This window comes from Cervus elaphus, chromosome 2 (assembly GCF_910594005.1).
Source record: "Cervus elaphus chromosome 2, mCerEla1.1, whole genome shotgun sequence".
NCBI classification, from domain to species: domain Eukaryota; kingdom Metazoa; phylum Chordata; class Mammalia; order Artiodactyla; family Cervidae; genus Cervus; species Cervus elaphus.
The window spans coordinates 42,473,489-42,495,739 of NC_057816.1; the positions used below are offsets into that span (position 1 = coordinate 42,473,489).

The window sequence follows — 22,251 nt, forward strand, 5'->3', positions numbered from 1 at the left end:
TTAGACGCTGATTAAAATTTTCAAAACTTTAACATGCAGCTAAAGGGTTTTCTCTTGAGAAACAGTCTCTGAGCCCTCACATTCCCTGCGACCTTCAGTACCTCTTCTCTACCCTCTAGGCACCATGTCTCAGCATCTCTATCCTGGCATTTGTTGTACTATATTATAATTTCCATGTGTCTCCCTCAAAGTGAAGTGAGATACACTTTGTGAAATCTTTGCAGGAGGTGGGGGGTGTCTTCCAGTCTGCCGTCTGTGTATTGCTGTCACTCGTCACAGTTGAGAGTAAAGTCCTGGATGGGTGTTTTTGGAGACAGAGTAGCTATGCCATTTATCATCCAACCCAGGACATTTTTGAGGGTGAAAGGGGGCAATGTTAACAGCTGTCCAGGGATTAATGGGTATGAACCTGGATGTATAATTTCCTCATTTTAAAAACTGCTTCCTACAGTGATTTCCCCCATGTCTTAATAGCAAATTCTTAGACAGAATAGATACATTGATCTGCCTTCAAGTAAATCCTTCTATTTTGCAAGAAAGCTTGTACAAATTCTCCAAGGTACAAGTGCTTTTAATTCTACAATGTCTATACTTTTTCTCATAGCTAAATTTAAATCAAAAATTAGTAGCTGTGTGTAGAATTGGTATCTCATTAATGGGCATGGTATTTAGCTCATGGTCACAAATCACTGGTGTTAAAAGTTCCTGAAACTGGTGGTCTTATAGTTGGAGAAATGCTGACTGACCTGGTATACAGATTGCAGTGTTTGAGGATGAATGAAGTGAATGAAGTTGAACCTTCTCTCTCTTTCTTTTATTCCCACTAGATGAGGTCCAAAGAATACTTCTGCATCTCGCTGTGTTACTCCTTTCCCAGTCCCTCAAGGGGAACACCAGTGGATGGTCTGACTGATCCTAGCTCAGTCAGTCACAAGATGATCACTGATGCCTGAAGGTCTGATGGTGACTCCTAGTTCTGCTGTTAGCTGTGTAATATTGGGGAAATTAATGTGCCTGAGTTTCCTCATTTATAAAATTTTAGTAGTACCTACCACATATAGTTATCATGTTACTATCTCAAAATACTCATATCAATGGGGCTTCCCAGGTCGCGCTAGTGGTAAAGAACCTTCCTTTCAATGCAGGGGACTTAAGAGACTCAGATTCAATCCCTGGGTCAGGTAAATCCCCTGGAGAAGGGCAGGCAACCCACTGCAATATTCTTGCCTGAAAAATTCCATGGACAGAGAAGTCTGGCAGGCTATGGCTCATACGGTCACAAAGAGTTGGATGACTGAAGTGACTTAGCATGCACATGTACTCAGATCAGTGCCTGCCATTTGGTACATTATATATAAGTATGTGGTAGATAAAAGAGCATTGTCATTGTGAGTATAAAAGCCATGCACATGAGGGTACTACTTGGCTAACCCAACCAGCCTGTGCATCGCCAACTACTCTACTCCGTGCATATATGACACCCACCCATATATATCCCTCTGCATCTTGCTGAGAATGCTGGCTATTACTTCAAATTTCTGTACTATGCAGCCTCCAGTAAGTGATGCAATCATGAGGCTTTGATTCTAGCTGAGGAATAAGGAGGACATTTAGGTCACAAACTCTAGCTGTACATCAGTGGTGCTATGGATCATGACCTAGTTAATAAATCACGGTATTTTTCTTCATGTGTAAATTCTTCAGGAGTCTTTGGAAAGGAAGAACATTTGTGAGTAGGGGATTCAAACATTCTTTGTGCTTTCAAACAACCTCCATATATCTTTGAAAATGTACTCCTTTACTGAGTTGATAAGAGGAGGCTGAAGAGCATTAAGTTATGGTGTGTGTGTCTGTGTTTACGTTTAGTCACTCAGTCATGTCTGACTCTGCAACTCTTGCAGAGTAGCCTGCAAGGCTCCTCTGTCCATGGAACTTTTCAGGCAAGAATACAGGAGTGGGTTGAAATTTCCTTCTCCAGGGGATCTTCCCAACCCAACGATCCAACCTGCATCTCCTGCGTCTCCTGTGTCTTTTGCATTGCAGGCGGATTCTTTACTCACCAAGTCATTGGGGACATCCATCAACGCAGAGGTGTAGCCTAACTGGACATGATTGCCTGCCCACTAGTGAGCAAAGCGAGAGTATCTATTTTATATGATCTAAAAGGACTGATCAAGAAAATGAAATGCAAAAAGGCAAAATGGCTGTCTGAGGAGGCCTTAGAAATAGCTCGGGGAAGAAGAGAAGCAAAAGGCAAAGGATAAAAGGAAAGATATACCCACCTGAATGGAGAGTTCCAAAGAACAAAAAAGAGAGATAAGAAAGCCTTCCTAAGTGAACATGCAAAGAAATGGAGGAAAAAAATAGAATGGGAGACTAGAGAGCTCTTCAAGAAAATTGAAGATTCTAAGGGAATGTTTCATGCAAAGATGGGCACAATAAAGGCAGAAATGGCATGGACCTAACAGAAGCAGCAGATATTAAGAAGAGGTGGCAAAAAAAAAGAAGAGGTGGCAGGCAAGAATACACAGAACTATACAAAAAAGATCTCAATGACCCAGATAACCATGATGGTGTGATCACTCACCTGGAGCCAGGCATCTCAGAGTGTGATGTCAAGTGGGCCTGAGGAAGCATCATTATGAACAAAGCTAGTGGAGATGATGGAATTCCAGCTGAGCTGTTTCAAATCCTGAAAGATGATGCTGTGAAAGTGCTGCATTCAACATGCCAGCAAATTTGGAAAACTCAGCAGTGGCCACAGGACTGGAAAAGGTCAGTTTTCATTCCAATCCCAAAGAAGGGGAATGCCAAAGAATATTCAAACTACTGCACAATTGCACTCATTTCACATGCTAGAAAACTAATGCTTAAAATTCTCCAAGAGAGGCTTCAATAGCATGTGAACCAAGAACTCCCACATCTTCAAGCTGGATTTAGAAAAGGCAGAGAAACCAGAGACTCAATTGCTAACATCCACTGGATCATAGAAAAAGCAAGAGAATTCCAGAAAAACATCTACTTCTGTTTCATTGACAGTGCGAAAGTTTTTGACTGTTTAGATCACAAAAAACTGTGCAAGATTCTTCAAGAGATGGGAATACCAGAATACATACAGGTTTTGCAGGAATGCCTGCAAAACCTGTATTCAGGTCAAGAAGCAACAGTCAGAACTGGACATGGGACAATGGACTGGTTCCAAATTAGAAAAGGAGTATGTCAAGGCTGTATATTTGTCACTCTACTTATTTAACTTATATGCAGAATACATCATGTGAAATGCTGGGCTGGATGAAGCACAAGCTAGAATCAAGATTGCTGGAAGAAATATCAATAACCTCAGATATGGAGATGACACCACCCTAATGGCAGAAAGCAAAGAAGAACTAAAGAGCCTCTTGATAAAAGTGAAAGGAGAGTGAAAAAGCTGGCTTAAAACTCAACATTCAAAAAAAATAAGATCATGGCATCTGGTCCCATCACTTCATGGCCAATAGATGGGAAAACAATGCAAACAGTGACAGACTTTACTTTCTTAGACTCCAAATCACTGCGGATGGTGACTGCAGCCATGAAATAACAGATGCTTGCTCCTTTGAAGAAAATCTATGAAAACCTAGACCACATATTAAAAAGCAGAGACATTGCCTTGCTGACAAAGGCCCATCTAGTCAAAACTATGGTTTTTCCAGTAGTCATCTATGGATGTGAGATTTAAACCATAAAGAAGGCTGAATATCGAAGAGCTGACACTTTTGAACTGCGGTGTTGGAGAAGACTCTTGAGAGTCCCTTGGACAGGAAGGAGATCCAACCAGTCCATCTTAAAGGAGATCAGTCCTGAATGTTCATTGGAAGGCCTGATGCTGAAGCTGAAACTCCAGTATTTTGGCCACCTGATGTGAAGAGCCAACTCATTAGAGAAGACCCTGATGCTGGGAAAGATTGAGGGCAGGAGGAGAAGGGGGCGACAGAGGATGAGATGGTTGGATGGCATCACCGACTCGATGGACATGAGTTTGAGTAAACTCCGGGAGATAGTGAAGGACAGGGAAGCCTGGTTGCTGCAGTCCATGGGGTTGCAAAGAGTCAGACACGACTGAGCAACTGAACAACAACAGGACTGAACGAGAAATGGAGTAGGATGAGATTCAGACCTATTTAATGGTTTTCCTTTGTATCAGTCTCTTGTAGACAGCTCACATTTTCGGATCCACTAGATGGGGGATGGAGGCTAAAATGATATAAAGGCTAATGACTTTGAATGTGAGTATTGGATTTGAAATGTGTCTCCGCTACTTAACATGGTATCTTTCAAACTGTATTCCTTTTATGAGCTTCCTTTCATCTGTAAATTTTTAAGACCACTTCTCTACCATAAAGATTAGTGACCATCACACTAGACTATGTATGTGAAAGATCCTCCCACACATAGCCTTGAACACTGAGGATGTTCAGGGTTGAGGAAATGACTTATTCTTTCCAGAGTTATATAAAAACTTTCATGGGAAAATTGACTTTAACCCCCAATTTTTAGTAGTGATAAAAACCAACTTTCTTAGCTCTATTGTGTATCACATCTGGACATGTTAGAAATATCACCTGGTTAACTACCCATAAAATCTCACATGCTTATTAAAGAACAGCAAACATTTACCAAGACCCCAGAATGAACCAGATATAATGGTAGGAGCTAATTTATGCCAAGGAATGATAGAATAGTTACCCTCAAAATATCTAATTGGAGAGGCAAGAAAATTGATACCATATTTTAACAATTCTAGTTCTCACAATATTTTTTTAACATTTTTGTGAATTGTGACTTTCAGTTATACCTTGTACACGATAAACATGGTAAGTACTGTTTTGGAAAGAAGTATAGAATACTCTGGGAAGGGTAGGCAAGTTCAGGGATCAGAGAAAGCTTCCCAAAGGAGAAGATACTGAGTTATGTGGAAGGATAAGTGGACTGAGGAAGGAGACTGGTGAGGAAGAGGGTGGCGTGTGCAAAGACACAGTCAGATTATTAATTATGTGCAGGGCCCTGCCAAGTATTGTATATGTCAGCCACATGAGGGGGAATGAAGAACTAAATGAAGAACTAATTGATCATGAGGCAATGGTTAGTTCTAGTTCAGGTCACATACAGCAAGATTAACTGATCTGGATTTTATCCGAGGAGCAATAAGGCATCTTTTAAACAGGGTCTCACAAGCTTGGATTTGCAATATTGATAGATTTTCAGGACTGTTGGCATAAAGAAAGTAGGCAATGACCTAAGGACCAGAATGAGGAAGGGCGTTCTTGGAAATGGAATTTAAATCCAGGTGTCTGTAGTGAGGTAACCAGAGAAGGGCTCTGGAAAAGAAGCTAGCTAAACGCCATCCTGACTGGTCAGCGCAGAAACCCGCATGTGCGGGTTGATTTGCCCAACCAACCCTTCGTCAACAGAGGCTGTACTTCCATGACCATTTCTAGGCAAGTGTGTGCTCCTGGCACCATCACCACGTGCCCTGGGGACACATTTAAATGGTCTTTGAATGTGTGAATGCCCCATTATATCTGAGTGTCTGAAAGTCTCTCTCCACAAACACGAACTGTACAAAAGGCATCTGCTCTCAATAGGAAACAACGGTGCACTGGAGCAGGCAGGACAAAGCTGGAAAGAAAGCAAGTAACAGCTCTGCTGCCTACCAAGCTGCCTCTTCTAGCTTCTTGCTAAAGGCCCCTTCCGTTCTCTCTCCCCCACCAACCAGGGGGAGAGTGCTGTGTACTCGCATTCATCAATCTAAACATTTCAAATTAAACTGCCCCAGGAGTTGAATTACCTCAGCTACTGTTTCCCAGAAATGTGGCACTCTGCAATCAAGAGGTTTCAAACAAGATTCCCTGAAGACAGTCATTGTTCCTTCATCTGTTCAGAAATAAAGCACTTGCAAAGTTACAACTGTGTTCACCACAGAAAGTGTTGTTTGGTTTCATAAAAATGGTGGGTGGGAAGAACATATTGGCAAAAAAAAAAAAAAAAGAAAGAAAAGGTCTGGAAAAGAATAGTTTTCAGCACATCCCTAAGAAAGGTTTATTGAAACCTTTTTATTTTTAGGATCTGAGAGAAACTTTTGCTGAGCAGGTGAGCAGGACGGGCTTGCTCAAGAGCCCAAGGAAGCAGTAATATCAGGACATGAATTCCCAGCAACTTGGGCTTATTATGGCTCTGTCACGTACAACTTGTAGTATTCTAGTCACTTAAGATCCTCAGAACTCATTTTCTTCACCCTTGCAGAATAAGTGTGGATGAAAATATAGCATGTTATTATAAATCACTTTGCAAAATATAATGAGCTATTATTTGACTCTAAAGGATCAAAATTATTTGCTAAATACTTGAAGAAAGCAGTCTTTTTTGATCCCTAGACCATTAATTAATTAAAGAAATATCATTGAAATTTTATGTGCTGGATGGAGACGAGATGGCAGAATAGAAGGTCATAAGCCTCACCCACCTCTTACAAAAACACTAAAACCACAACTAATTCCATAACAGCCATTAACAACAAAAAAAATGCTGGAACCTACCAAAAAAGTCCTACACCCAAAGACAAAGAAGAAGCCACAACAGGCCAGTAGGAGGGGCACAATCACTGTAAAATCAAATCCCACGCAAGCTACAAACTGGAGAATAATTATACCACAGACGTTCTCCCACAACATGGAAAGTTTCAAACCCCACCATCAGGCGCCCAAGCCTGGGAGTCTGGCAATAGGAGGAGGATCCCCCAGAGAGTCTGGCTTTGAAGGGTAGGGGGTCTGACCTCAGGAATCCCACAGGACTGGGGGAAACAGAAACCCCACATTTGGAGATCACACACAAGGTCTTGATACCAGGACCCAGGGTAAAACGCAGTTATCTCGTGAGAGGCCAGGCCTGCTAGTATTAGAGGGTCTTCTGTGGAGGCAGGGCACAGCAGCGGCTCCCTCCTGGGACTGAGATACCAGCATCACTAGTTCTGGGGAGAGCTTATTGGCTGAGCCCTCCTGGACGCTGCCACTTTCTCACCAAGACCTGGCACCACCCAGCAGCCTGTAGACTCCAATGCTGGTGTCAGACCAAACAACCACCAGGGAAGAAACACAGCCCTACCATCAGCAGACAGACCACTTAAAGTTTTCCTGACCACACAGCTCTTGACATGGCCCTGCCCACCTGAGGGACAACACCCAGCTCCACCCACCAGTGGACAGGGACCAGCCACTTGCACTAGGAAGTCTGCACAAGACTCTAGATCAGCCTCATCCACCTGGGGGCAGATAGCAGAAGCAAGAACTATAACCCTGCAGCCTGTAGAACAGAAACCATGATCACAGAAAATCAGACAAAATGAGACTGCAAAGGAGTATGTCCTAGATGAGGGAACAAGATAAAACCCCAAAAGAACAACTAAGTGAAGCTGAGGTATGCAATCTACATGAAAAATACTTCAGAGTAATGATAATAAAGATGATCCGATATCTCAGAAAAAGAATGGAGGCAGAGATCAAGAAGATACAAGAAATGTTTAACAAGGCAGAAATCAAGAAGATACAAGAAATGTTTAACAAAGACCTAAATGAACTAAAAAAACAAACAGATATGAACACTACAATACTGGAAAAGAAAAATACACTGGAAAGAATCAATACTAGAATAACTGAAGCAGAACAGTAAGTGATATGGAAGACAGAATGATGGAAATCACTGCCATGGAACAGAATAAAGAAAAAAGAATGAAAAGACTTGAGGACCCAGAGACCTCTGTGACAATATGAAACACACTGACATTCACATTATAGGTGTTCCACAAGAAGGAGAGAGAAAGAAAGGACCCGAGAAAGTATATTTTAGGAGACAGTAGCTGAAAACTTCTCTAAGGTGGGAAAAGAAAGTCATCTAAGCCCAGAAAGCACAAAGAGTCCCATGCAGGATGAACCCTGCTGAGACAAACAGTAATCAAATTGAAAAAAATTAAATACAAAGTATTGAAAATAACAAGGGAAAAGCAGCAAATTACATAAGGGGAATTCTCATAAGGTTATCCAGTGAAGTCTTTGCAGAAATTCTCCAGACCAGAAGGGAGAGTCACAATGTATTTAAAGTGAGGAAGGAAGCTACAACCAAGAATACTTTACCCAGCAAGGCACTCATTCAGATTCAACAGATCAAAAGCTTTACAAATAAGCAAAAGCTAAGAGAATCCAGCACCACCAGACCAACTTTGCAACAAATGCTAAAGGAACTTTTTCTAGGCGGAAGAGAAGAGGCCACAACTAGGCTTCCCTGGTGGCTCAGACTGTACAGAATCTGCTTGCGATGCAGGAGACTCAGGTTTGATCCCTGGGTCAGGAAGATCCCCTGGAGAAGGAAATGGCAACCCACTCCAGTATTCTTGCCTGGAGAATTCCATGGACAGAGGAGCCTGGCAGCTACAGTCCATGGGGTCGCAAAAGAATTGGACACGACTGAGCGATTATCACTTTCACAGAAACAAGAAAATTAAAAAATGGAAAAGCTCACCAGGAAAGGCAAACATACACTAAAGGTAGAAAATCATCCACACACAAATATGAGATCAAAACCAGCAACTGTGAGAAGAGGAGAGATAAATGCAGGATATTGGAAATGCATTTGAAATTAACTTATTATTGACCAGGGGATTTTTTGCAGAAACAAACTCCTGTGGCCAGCAATTTTTCTTTTGGCAGGCCAAGAATTAATTCTTTTATTTCACAAACACTTCATGAGTTATCACATTCAACAGTTACACCTCACACATGTATAAAGTCTTCTAATTTCCATGAAACGTTGTCTTCAATCCACTCTTCTGCAGAAGAACAGGAACATTCTCCAGCACTGTGAGTTTCATTTTCACTTTTCGTATCAGAACCAATCACTAAGAATTTTTATCTTTTCATTGGTCTAATATTCACATTGTCTGAATCAGAACTATATTCTGAAGAACTGTCATCTTCTGAGACACTAGTATATATGCTACGTGGACCGTCGAAGAAAGTATCATCATAAAATTCACCAAAAAATTCTTCACTTAAAATTTCATAATGTGTCATTTTTGAAAATTTTGCATTTATAATATACACAAGGTTGGAACAAAAGTCTAACAGAGCAAAATGTGAATGATAGTGACAATCACAAGTTGTATAATTAGCCCTTGATCAGTTTTAAGCTGTAACAACTTAGCACAGTGATGGTGATGTTAACAGTGTCACTCTTTAAAAATGTATTGATACATCTTTAGTCAATAATGTTAAGGTAACAAAAGACATGAGCAAGTGGGAAGAGTCCTGAGGAGTTGTGCTTAGAGGAACAAGGCTATTTAGAAGCAGGTGAAGTAAATGTGAAGACTGGCAAAGAGGTTGGAGAAGAAATAGGTCTTGGAGCTTTAAAAGTCAAGGAAGGAGAGAATTTCAAAGACAAGAGAAGAACTGGTCGGAGGGAAGGCAATAGCTTTAGAAACTTTTTTTTTTTTAATGTATTTAAATGCTTCTCTGAGAGGAACCAGGAGACGCAGGTTTGATCCCTGGGTTGGCAAGATCCCCTGGAGGAGGAAATGGCAACCCCCTCTAGTACTCTTGCTTAGGAAATCCTAAGGACAGAGGAGCCTAGCGGACTACAGTCCATGGGGTCACAAAGAGTCAGACATGACTGAAGCGACTGAGCATGAGCAACAAAAGACATATTAATGTGTCTTTTATTAATATGTCTCTGGTCAATAATGTGTTAAAAGATCAGCAACTTAAAACAATCTTGTTTATATATAGACTGTTTTATAAAAATCTCATGGTAATGGTAAAAAAATATCTACAGTAGATACACAAAAAAGAGAAAGAAATCTAAACACAACACTAAAATTAGTCATCAAATAATAAGAGTAGAAAGCAAAAGAGGAAGGGAAGAAAACAGACCTACCAAAACAAATCCAGAGCAAGTAACAATAAGGCAACAAGCACATATATATTGATAATTACCTCAAATGTAAACAGATTAAATGCCCCAAACCAAAGAGACAAAAGACAGACTGCTGAATGGATACAAAAATAAGACGGATATAAATACTGCCTGCAAGAGACCCATTTCAGATCTAGGGACACATACAGAATGAAAGTGAGAGAATGGAAAACGTTATTCCATGCAAATGGAAATCAAAAGAAAGCTAGAATAGCAATACTCATATAAGAATAAAAAGATTTTAAAATAAAGACTGTTATGGGAGACAAAGATACTATATACTAATCAAGGGATCAAACCAAGGAGATATAACAACTGTGAATATATATGCACGTGTGCTTAGCAGTAAAGAATCCACGGAGAACAGGTGCATCTTGGTAGGAGATGCAGGTTCGATCCCTGGGTCAGGAAGATCCCCTGGAGCAGGGAATGGCAACCCACTCCACTATTCTTGCCTGGAGAACCTCATGGACAGAGGAGCCTGGCAGGCTACAGTCCATAGGGTCGCATAGAGTCGGACATGGCTGAAGCAACTTAGCACGCAACTTAGGAGCACCTTAATGTATAAGGCAAAAACGAACAGTCATAAAAGGAGAAATCAACAGTAACACAATAATAGTAGGGTACTTTAACACCCCACTTTCATCAGTGGACAGATCATCCAGATAGAAAATCAACAAGGAACACGGCCATAGATGACATATTAGATGACATGAACTTAAGTGATATTACAGAGCATTCCATTCCAATCAAGATGGTGGAGTAGAAGGATGTGCACTCATCTTCTCCTATGGAAACACCAAAATCACAACTAGCTGCTGAACAAGCATCGACAGGAGAATGTTGGATAAAAAAGATATCCTGCATCCAAGGGCAAAGGAGAAGCCCCAACAAGACAGTAGCAGGGGCACAATGGTGTTTAAAATCAAATCTCAGACCCAAGAGGGATGCTCAGAGGGTGCAAACAAAACCCTGCACACACCAGGACTGAGGAAAGGGAGCAGTGACCCCCACAGGAGACTGAGCTAGACAGGCATTTGAGAGTTTGAGTGTCTCCTGCGGAGGCACGGGCCAGCAGTGACCTCTGTGGGGACAGGGGCTCTGGCTGCAGCAGACCTGGGTGGCCTGGCAGCGGGCGTAAGTCCTCTTGCAGGAGGTCACCATTAGCCCCACCATACAGCCGCCGAGCAGACGACCCATAAACTGGAGAACGATTATACCAAAGAAGTTCTCGCACTGTTGCAAAAGTTCTAGGGCCCACAACAGATTTCCCAACCTGGGGATTCGGCAAAACCATGGAGCCCCACCAGGGAAACAGACTCTTGGAGGCCACAACAAAACCTTTTGTGCAAACCAGGACCCAGGAGGAAGCAGCCGTGACTCTGCAACTGACTGAGCCAGGCTTACCTGTGAGTGTCTGGGCGTCTCCGGCAGAGGCGTGGGTCGACAGAGGCCTGCTGCGGGGTCAGGGGCACTAACTACAGCGGTCCTGGGGGCTGTGGTGTGCTGGCCTAAGTCCTTTGGAAGGAGGTTGCCATTACTCCATTGCACCTACAGGCCAAACTACAGGGAGAGAACACAGCCCCACCCATCAGCAGAAAATTGAATTCCATTCCAAAACAGCAGAATAAACATTTTTCTCACATGCCCATGAAAAATTCTCCAGGATTGGTCACATGCTTGGCCACAATGCAAACCTGAGTAAATTTAAGAAAACTGAAATCATATGAAGCATCTTTTCCAACCACAATGCTTTAGAAATCAACTGCAGAGAAGGAAACTATAAAAGACACAAAAATGTGGAGGCTAAACAATAAGCTACTAAATAATCAATGGATCACTGAAGAAATAAAAGAGGAATCAAAAAATACTTAAAGACAAAGAAAATGAAAGCATAGCAATCCAAAACCTATGTGATACAGCAAAGGCAGTTCTAGGAAGAAAGTTTATACCAGTCAATTTTACCTCAAGAAACAATAAAAATCTCAGACAACCAAGACTTGCACCTCTGCAACTACAGAAAGAACAAACAAAATCCAAAGTTAGTAGAAGGAAAGAAAATACAAAAATCAAAGCAGAAACAAATGAAATAGAGACAAAGAAAAGAGCAAAGATCAATGACACTAAAAGTGGGTTCTTTACAAAACTGATAAGCCTTTAGGGAAACTCATCAAGAAAAAAAGAGAGATGCCTCAAATTAGTAAAATTACAAATGTCAAACTGACGCCACAGAAATATAAAAGATCATAAGAGACTACTACAAGCAACTATATGCCAATAAAATGGATAACCTAGAAGACATGGATAAATGCTTACAAAAATACAACCTTCCAAGATAACCAGGAAGAAATAGAAAATATGAAGACAATCACAAAGTTCTGAAATTGAAACTATGATTAAAAATATTCTAACAACAAAAATCTTCCAAATCAAACAAAAGTCCAGGACCAGATGGCTTCACAGGAATTCCATCAAATATTTGGATAAGAGACAACACCTATCCTTCTGAAACTGTTCCAAAAAATTGCAGAAAAAACACTCCCAATTTCCTTCTATGAGGCCACCATCACCCTGATACCAAAACTGATCAAAGAGTACACACACAGAAACTATAAGCCAGTATCACTGATGAACATGCACACAAAAATTGCCAAAAAATGTTATCAAACTAATTCCAACAATACATTAAAATGATCATATACCATGATCACTGAGCTTCATCCCAGAGATGGAAGGATATTTCAGTATCCACAAATCAATCACTGTGATACACCACGTTAACACATTGGACAATAAAAACCATATGATCATCTCAAAGGCAGAAAAATCTTTTGACACCCATTGATCTTCAGCACCCATTGATGATAAAAAACTCTCCAGAAAGAGGGCATAGAGGGAGCGTACTTCAACATAATAAAGGACATATATGACAGACCTACAGCTAGCATCATTTCACTGGGAAAAGCAGATAGCATTTCCTCTAAGATCAGGAAGGACCTTGGGATGCTCACTCCTACCACTTTAATTCAACAGAGTTCTGGAAGTCCTAGTCATGGCAATCAGAGAAGAAAAAGAAGTGAAAGGAATTCAAACTGGAAAAGAAGAAGTAAAACTATCACTGTTATGGTCTTTATCTTTCTGGCTTACTTCACTCTGTATAATGGGCTCCAGCTTCATCCATCTCATTAGAACTGATTCAAATGAATTCTTTTTAATGGCTGAGTAATATTCCATGGTGTATATGTACCACAGCTTCCTTATCCATTCATCTGCTGATGGGCATCTAGGTTGCTTCCATGTCCTGGCTATTATAAACAGTGCTGCGATGAACATTGGGGTGCACATGTCTCTTTTAGATCTGGTTTCCTCAGTGTGTATGCCCAGCAGTGGGATTGCTGGGTCATATGGCAGTTCTAGTTCCAGTTTTTTAAGAAATCAGTATACTAACACATACATATGGAATTTAGAAAGATGGTAATGATAACCCTATATGCAAAACAGAAAAAGAGACACAGATGTACAGAACAGACTTTTGGACTCTGTGGGAGAAGGCGAGGGTGGGATGTTTCAAGAGAACAGCATCGAAACATGTATATTATCTAGGGTGAAACAGATCACCAGCCCAGGTTGGATGCATGAGACAAGTGCTCGGGCCTGGTGCACTGGGAAGACCCAGAGGGATCGGGTAGAGAGGGAGGTGGGAGCGGGGATCGAGATGGGGAATACATGTAAATCCATGGCTGATTCATGTCAATGTATGACAAGAACCACTACAATATTGTAAAGTAATTAGCCTCCAACTAATAAAAATAAATTAAAAAAAAAAAACTATCACTGTTTACAAATGACATGATGCTATACACAGAAAATCTTAAATATGCTACAAGAAAACTACTAGAGCTCATCAATGAACTCAGTAAAGTTGCAGGATACAAAATTAATACACAGAAATCTGATGCATTTCTACATACCAACAACTAAAGATCAGAAAGAGAAATTAAACAACCCAATTTACCACTGCATAAACAAAGAATACTCCAAAAACTCTAAGATTCTGATGAAAGAAATTGAAGATGACAGAAACGGCTGGAAAGATATACCATGTTCTTGGATTGGAATAATCAGTATTATTAATATGAATCTACTGCCCAAGGCAATCTACAGAATCAGTACACTCCCTATCAAATTACCAATGCCATCTTTCACAGAACCAAAACATTTTTTTTTTTTAATTTGTATGGAGACACAAAAGAATGGAACAGCCAGAGCAAGGTTGAGAATGAAACATGGAGCTGGAGGAATCAGACTCCCAGACTTCAGACTATACTGCAAAGCTACAGTTATATCAAAAGAATATGGTATTGGCACAAAAACAGAAATATAGATCCATAGAACAGGATAGAAAGCCCATAAATAAACCGATGCACCTATGCTCAGTTTATCTATAATAAAGGAGACACAACTCAGCAATGGAGGCAAGATAGCCTCTTTAATATGGTGCTGGAAACTGGACAGCTACATATAAATGTTGTTAGAACATTCTTTGATACCATTCACAAAATAAACTTAAAATGGATTAAAGAAGTAAATGTAAGTTTGGATATTATAAAACTCTTAGAGGAAAACATAGGGAGAACACTCTGACGTAAACTGCAATAGTATATTTTTCAATGTCCCCTAGAATAATGGAAATAAAAACAAAAATAAACAAATAAAACCTAATTAGAATCAAATGTTTTTCACAGTAAAGGAAATCATAAACAAAACAAAAAAATACAGCCCACAGAATGGGAGAAAATATTTGCAAACAATGTGACTAACAAGGAATTAAACTCCAAAATTTACAAACAGCTCATGAAGCTCAATATCAAAAAAACAAACATTCCAATAAAAAAATGGGCAGAAGACCTAAATGGACATTTGTACAAAGAAGATATCCAGGTGGTCAAGAGGCACATAAAATATGCTCAACATCATTAATTATTAGACAAATGCAAATCAAAACTACAGTGAGATATCACCTCACAACAGTCAGAATGGCCATCCTCAAAAATTTTAAAAACAAAAAAATGCTGGAGAGGGTGTGGAGAAGAGAGAACTTTCTTACATTGTTGGTCATAAAGTAAATTGGTACAGCCACTATGGAGAAGAGTATGGAGGTTCCTAAAAAATTAAAAATAGAGCTACCATATGATCTGAAATCCCACTCCTGGGCATATACCCAGAGTAAGAGATACTTCAAAAGGGTACATGCACCCCAATGTTCATTGCAGCGCTGTCTATAATAGCCAAGACATGGGAACAACCTAAATGTCCATCAACAGATGGGTGGATAAAGAGGATGTGGTACATATATACAGTGGAATAGTACTCAGTTATTAAAAAGAATGACATAATGCCATTTGCAGCAATATGGATGGACCTAGAGACCGTCATTGAGTGAAGTAAGTCAGAGAAAGACAAATATCATATGACATTGCTTATATGCAGAATCTAAAAAATGATACAAATGAACTTATCTACAAAACAGAAATAGACTCACAGCTTGAGAGAATGAATTTATGCTTGCCAGGAGAGAAGGGTTGGGGGGGTGGTGAGGGATGGATTGGGAGCTTGCAATTGACAGGTACACAGTGCTACATTTAAAATGGATAACCAACAAGGAACTCGGATCTAACACAGGGAACTCTGCCCAGGATTCTGTAATGCCAATGGGAAAAGAACTTGAAAAATATAGATACACATGTATGTGTAACTGAATCACCTTGCTATACACCTAAAACTAACATGACATTGTTAATCAGCTATGTTCTAATATTGAATGAAATATTTTTAAAGATGTTAACACTTCTTAACTACAATTTGTATGAAGAACATAAATTGTATGTAGCAGGTAGATTTATATAATTAGGTATAAATGTATGATGCAAGGAAAGAGAGGGGGTAGTATTAAAAAGGCAATATTCCAGGTAGGGGGAACAGGGTATGGACTATCCCTGCAAAAAAAACACCCAGGGAAGTTTGAAGATTTGAAAAGGCCCATATTACAGAAGCACTGAAAATTGAGATCGGAAAAAATAACACTATTCAGGGTGAGTTGGGGTCAGAGATGTTGATCATTTTGCACCTTATAAACCCAGTATATTCGTCTGCATCTCAGGAGCGAACAGATGGCACACTTAGATTAGGATAATTAGGAAAATTTGGGGAAGATTAATAAAGGGGCTGTTCATGAAGATGTAGGCAGGGTGTGCTGAAATCATTAGCGACACTGCAGTACCGGATTCTAGTCATAGTGGGGCCCAGTTACTGACCCTAAGCAAAGGAACACAAGGAGAGAGTTGTGACTTTACAGAGACCCGGGGATAAACAGGCCTGAGCCAAGATGGCCAAGGCAGGCGATGCCGGGAAAGGACGTAGCCGGTAAACCCACTGAAACGGCGTCGGCCAGGGGCATAAACAACCTGAAACCTTTCTCCTTCTTTCCATCAGCTTTTGGCTGGTGCCTCTCACGGCTGAATCTTTCTGCAGCCAGAGGCAAAAGAGCCCAGGACGCAGTCATGGGCATCAGCTCTCAGGGCATCAGGTGGTGCTAAGAAGAGGCAGCTGTAAATCCGGACTGATAATAGAAGGGGTGTTCCCTACAGAGGAATGTGTCTTTAACAGCAATGGAAGCTTCTGGGCTTAGAAGTTGAGTTCAGTCGCTCAGCCATGTCCGACTCTTTGTGACCCCATGGACTGCAGCATGCCAGGCCTCCCTGTCCATCACCAACTCCCGGAGCTTGCTCAGGCTCATGTCCATTGAGTCGGTGATGCCACCCACCCATCTCATCCTCTGTCGTCCCCTTCTCCTCCCACCCTCAATCCTTCCCAGCATCAGGGTCTTTTCAAATGAGTCAGTCCTTCACATCAGGGGGCCAAAGTATTGGAGTTTCAGCTTCAGCATCAGTCCTTCCAATGAATATTCAGGACTGATTTCCTTTAAGATGGACAGTTGGATCATACTGCAGTTCAAGGGACTCTCAAGAGTCTTCTCCAATACCACAGTTCAAAAGCATCAATTCTTTGGCACTCAGCCTTCTTTATAGTCCAACTCTCACATCCATACATGACTACTGGAAAAACCATAGCTTTGACTAGATGGCCCTTTGTCAGCAAAGTGATATCTCTGCTTTTTAATATTCTGTTCAGAATGATTATAACTTTTCTTCCAAGGAGCAAGCGTCTTTTAATTTCATGGCTGCAGTCACCATCTGCAGTGATTTTGTGGCCCAAGAAAATAAAGTGCGTCACTGTTTCCATTGTTTCCCCATCTATTTGCCCTGAAGTGATAGCACAGGATGCCATGATCCTAGTTTTTGAATGTTGAGTTTTAAGCCAACTTTTCCACTCTCCTCTTCTGGGCTGAGAAACCTTTGCCTTACAGCTCCCAAGGGTCGTCATTTTGGTGTGCACTCCTCCACTACAGAGGGGGATTATGATTGCCTGTGTCAAAACCTGGACCTCCCACCTGTTAGACCATGGGCAAATCACTTAATTTCTCAGTTTCTTCGTGTGTGTGTGTGTGCGCGTGCGCGCATATGCGCTCAATTATGTTTGACTGTTTGCAATGCCGTGGACTGTAGCCCACCAGGCTCCTCTGACCCTGGAGTCTCCCAAGCAAGAATACTGAAGTGGGTTGCCATTTCCTACTCCAGGGGATCTTTCGAATCCAGGGATCGAACCCCCATCTTTTGCATCTCTTGCATGGGCAGGCAGATTCTTTACTGAATTCTTTACTGAACCACCTGGGAAGCACCCTTCCCCTGGTATTAATAATAGTAATTTTTGATTATAACTATTGAAAGGATTAAATACAATTAATACATGTAAAGCATGTAGAGCAATATCTGGCAAATAGTAGGCATTACAAAATGCTTACTCTCCTGATTTATATTATTGATATTTCAAAGAATAAAGAATTGAAGTTTAGAGACTTTTTCAAAAATTGCACTAGTCAGTGACAGAACCAGGGGGCAGAGATTCCACGACAACACAGCAACTCTAAAAATGATGATCTAGACTTTTGCTTGTCACCGTCCCTCCCCACAAGACTGTAAATTCCTGAGGGCACGGATTATTTTGCATTTAAAAGCCCATCATAGTACATAATTTTTGCTCAATAAATGTTTGATGAATGAGTACATAGAGCACTGTGACAGAAGGTACAGAAGTAATTACTGGAGGAGAGAGGAGAGCCTCCCTTGCAAGCCTAAAGTCCTTTCCTCTTGTCCTATATAAATAATGCTATAAAAAACAAAATGTAACTTGGCTTCTTCAAGAAGGTACTGAGCTTTAGTCATAAATTATAAACAACTGACATATTGTATGCCTGCTCTGAAGTCCACTGCTTTGGTTGAAATATTTGAGTCACCATTTCCGAAGTCCTTCCCCTCCCCCATCCCGTGTATCAACAGGAAGTAGAGATGCTCTGTGATTGTAGGAACCCACTACAGCCAGCATTCTCTGCAGTCCAGGACTTCTGTTATGGTTTGGTGGAGGAATAATGCATTATTTGATGTATCATTCAATGAGACATTTTCTTTTTTAAAATTTATTTAATTGGTGGATAATTACTGTACAATATTGTGATGGTTTTCAATGAGACATTTTCAGTGGTCTCATTGGAGTTTTATTCATTTCATCTGGCTTTGAGGGTGGAGACAACCTGGACCTTCCCTGGGGAAATGAAGGCTTTAAGAGTAGAACCTTAGAGTTGTGATTTAAAGTCTTAGTTGTTTGGGAGTAACATAGGCATCTTAAATGATAACAGAGATCACTTAGTGATCTGAACTCTTAGAAGGAATCCTATTCATAGTTTGATGTCAATAAATACATAAGGAAAGACAGACTAGGAGTCAGAAGACTTATTATATCATTGACTGTTGGACAGGGAAATTTCACTAAATTATAAAATGAAAATACCTTGCTACCATCTCGGTGATGGCATTAGAATCAGATGCAGAATCTGTGAACATGCTGTGAATGACAGAAAAACCAAGGCAAACCTTTTTGTAAAAACTTTACAATTACATGGTGATTTGGGCAAATCTTAGGAGACAGTGGCAAAATCGGGGAACAACCAGAGTTTGCCATTACGTTGCAGAAAGCACAGTGCCACACTGTACCTCTCATTCACTCTGAACATTTACTCAACATAGCAAATATTTACTGAGCATGTATTAAGAGCCACTTGCTGTTAGCCAAGTGGGCTCTAAATAAATATTAACAAATGTCCTCTTTCCCAAGGGAAGTCATGGTTTATTGCAGTCTAGTGCAGCAGTTAAGAGCAAGAGCTTCGGGTAAGTAACTTGATCCTTTCTCTGCAAGCTTCCATTTTTGTCGTGTCATATCCCATGTCATGAGATAATAATTGTATCTATCCCTTCAGGTTGCTGTGAAGATGAAAGAGGTTGATAATTATGAAGCTTGGGTACAGTGTCTGTCACATTAGTGCTCAAGTAATGATGGCTTTTAAAATTTTTATTTGGAAAGGCACATAGAGAAACAAATCTTACCATGACATGTGCTACACAGTGACCAAACAGAGGTGGTGTGGTCATCTAGAGCGGGGGTCCCCAACCCCGGGCCATGGACCGATACCGGTCTGTGTGTTACCTGTTAGGAACCAGGCTGCAGAGCAGGATGTGAGCCACAGGAGAGCAACGTTTCACTGGCATTGATAGCTGCCCCCACTACTTGCATTACCATGCCCCCCACCCCCCAGTCTTTGGAAAAACTATCTTCCATGAAACTGGTCCCCATAAAGGTTGGGGACCACTGACCTAGAGAATCTTTGTATGTACATGCTCAGTTGCATCTGGCTCTTTGTGACCCCATGAACCGTAGCCCGCCAGGCTTCTCTGTCCATGGGATTTTTCAGGCGAGAACATTGGAGCGGGTTGCCATGTCCTCCTCTGGGGGTCTTCCCGATCCAGGGATTGAACCCGTGTTTCCCATGTCTTCTGCACTGCATGTGCATTCTTTACCGCTGAGCCACTGGAGAAGTCCAGTAGAGAATCTTCTGCCCATCTTCTTTTTCTGTCCTAGGGCACACACCCATTTTGCTCTATACTAAGGATTACAGTGTCAGAGCCATGGATGTGAGGTTGTGTATGTCCCATGGAAGGAAGAAGAGTAGTCCTTTCTTCCAGTAGGAAGGATGCAGCTTTGCCTCTGCAGGTTTGTGCAGCTTGGCTCAGGCACTCAGGCCCATCTTGGGAGACTTCGATTGATCCAGGGGACTAAATGTTTAAAATGCTACAGGAGACAAACACTTCCTTTTATTTCTAAAAATCCTCCAAGTTGCTGAGTCTCTATAAAACTTTTAAAAAGTTACCTTTTTTCCTTTCAGTTGAAAGCAGTGCATTTTTTAAGACAATACAGGGACAAGATTGACACTGTGAAATTCTAAGATTTATGAATCTTTAGGGTTATAATTAACTTATCAAAGATTTTTTTTTTTTAGATTTCAAATAGGTAGATATTTTTGTGCAAAGAACATGGATTTTAGTTTTATCTTTCAGTCATGGTTCCTAATTTGATACAGATCTAAGGGTTTTGTTTTATAGCTTCAATTAACTTGTGAAAGAGTAGCACAGAGAATCAACTTTGGAGAAATTTAGCAGGTGGAGGAGCCATCGTGGGTTGCAGGGAACTGTGGGAGGTTTTCTAAAAGATGTAGGTCATGAACTGGGTTTTGAGGGACAATTAGAACAGTGGTGGGTAGCAGGAAAGGCATTGGAAGATTTCTCAAAGAGCAGGAAAGGCATGCCTAATGTTAGGCATGCATGGAGATGCTGAGGTGGGACTGTCAGCTAGCAAGTCAGCTCGCAATGTGACATCAACATCACTGACTTTAGAAGCACTGTATTCATTCAGGGTGAAAATGGAGGGAAATTATACTGACACAGACACTCTGGGAAACAGTGATGAACATCTAGAGCATGTCTTACGGCTCACAGACAAGGCCATATAGCACTGAGGAGCCAGACAGTTTTATAAATCACTGTGGTGCCTTCTTCGAGATGCAGTTGCAGCCTGATCATCACCTAGATGGTCATCAGTTTCCCTCTGCTGCTTGCAAGTGCCACTGCATAAATTTCCGTGTGAACTAGAGTCTGATGAGCAAGGGAATGAGAATGGATGCGTGTTTCCTGTTGCTCTATACTGAATACATCTACATGTAGCTGCCTTGAGAACTCTGTGAAGACATGAATGCTTGCTGGCTCTTCCCCTGGGACCAGTCAAATTGAAAAATTCCAAAGGTGTCTGTAAATTCCAGTAATCCTCCGTGGAAGAAAGAGCCTAAATACAGATCAAGGGACTTTTTTGGGGGGGCAGGGGATGTTAGCATCTGCCTGATTTATCTTCAAAATTCAAAGTTTTTTGGCAAAGGGACAATAGGGAGAATTATTTTCTCAATGACATTTTGGGTTGTCCTATATGATCAGAAGAAAATCAAAGGTGGGGAAGAAAATTAACATTTATGAAATGTTTATGAGTATATGCATCCTTTGTGTACATTTCACCCTCATATTGATCCTCTGCAATAGGCATAATTATGCCTTATAGAATAAAAGCATCATGAGGGTGGTGATTCTTGTCTGTTTTGTTCCCCAAGTGCTTAAAACAGCATCTTACATAATAGATGCTGAAAAAAATACCTGTCAGATAAAAATGAATTAGGTTGAATCTTGTCATTGAAGAAATAGTGTAAAGAATGGTTAAATGCATTTCCCAGGACTTCAGAGCTACCATGGGCTAAGTGTGGGTGCAAAGAGGAAGATTTGAATGTAGGTTTATCTGACTGCATGACACATGATTTTTCAACTATGTCATAATACCTCTCCATGATAACACTTTACATGGAAGAAAAAATACATATGATTCTCAGTAAAATAAATGTTACTAATTTGAGAATTACACTTTATCTAGGAAGCAGTCAGAGCTGCTAATCCTTCTTGGATTATTGTACAATTGAATCCTTTCCGGATTCAGAATGGAGAGAGATTTTACATGAATATTTGTAAGATACCTTAAATCTTTTTTGAAACAAGGATGAGTAAGCACAATACACAAATAAGTAATTCCAAGGATATACTGCGGTTTCAAACTCATTTTAACAGGTATTTATTAAGTGCCAAGTATGGATTTCTGCACTGGATATGTACTATTAGGGATCAAAGACATAATGGAGGAAGGATACAATTC

The 22,251-nt window shown here is 40.7% G+C and overlaps 1 protein-coding gene and 1 long non-coding RNA gene across 5 annotated transcripts in view; one reads left to right on the plus strand and one right to left on the minus strand.

Moving 5' to 3' along the window:
- Nucleotides 1-22,251, minus strand: part of GRM5 (glutamate metabotropic receptor 5) — a 597,259-nt gene that overhangs the window by 237,782 nt on the left and 337,226 nt on the right. The gene's annotated exons all lie outside the window — the stretch shown is intronic.
- LOC122676914 overlaps nucleotides 1-22,251 on the plus strand; it is a 262,627-nt gene that overhangs the window by 233,140 nt on the left and 7,236 nt on the right. For 2 of the 3 annotated variants that reach the window (XR_006335661.1, XR_006335662.1), the window contains one exon: nucleotides 828-955. The exons of the other annotated variant lie outside the window; for it this stretch is intronic. This is a non-coding gene — a long non-coding RNA (uncharacterized LOC122676914). The remainder of the gene's footprint in view (nucleotides 1-827; nucleotides 956-22,251) is intronic. 3 annotated transcript variants of the gene reach the window in all.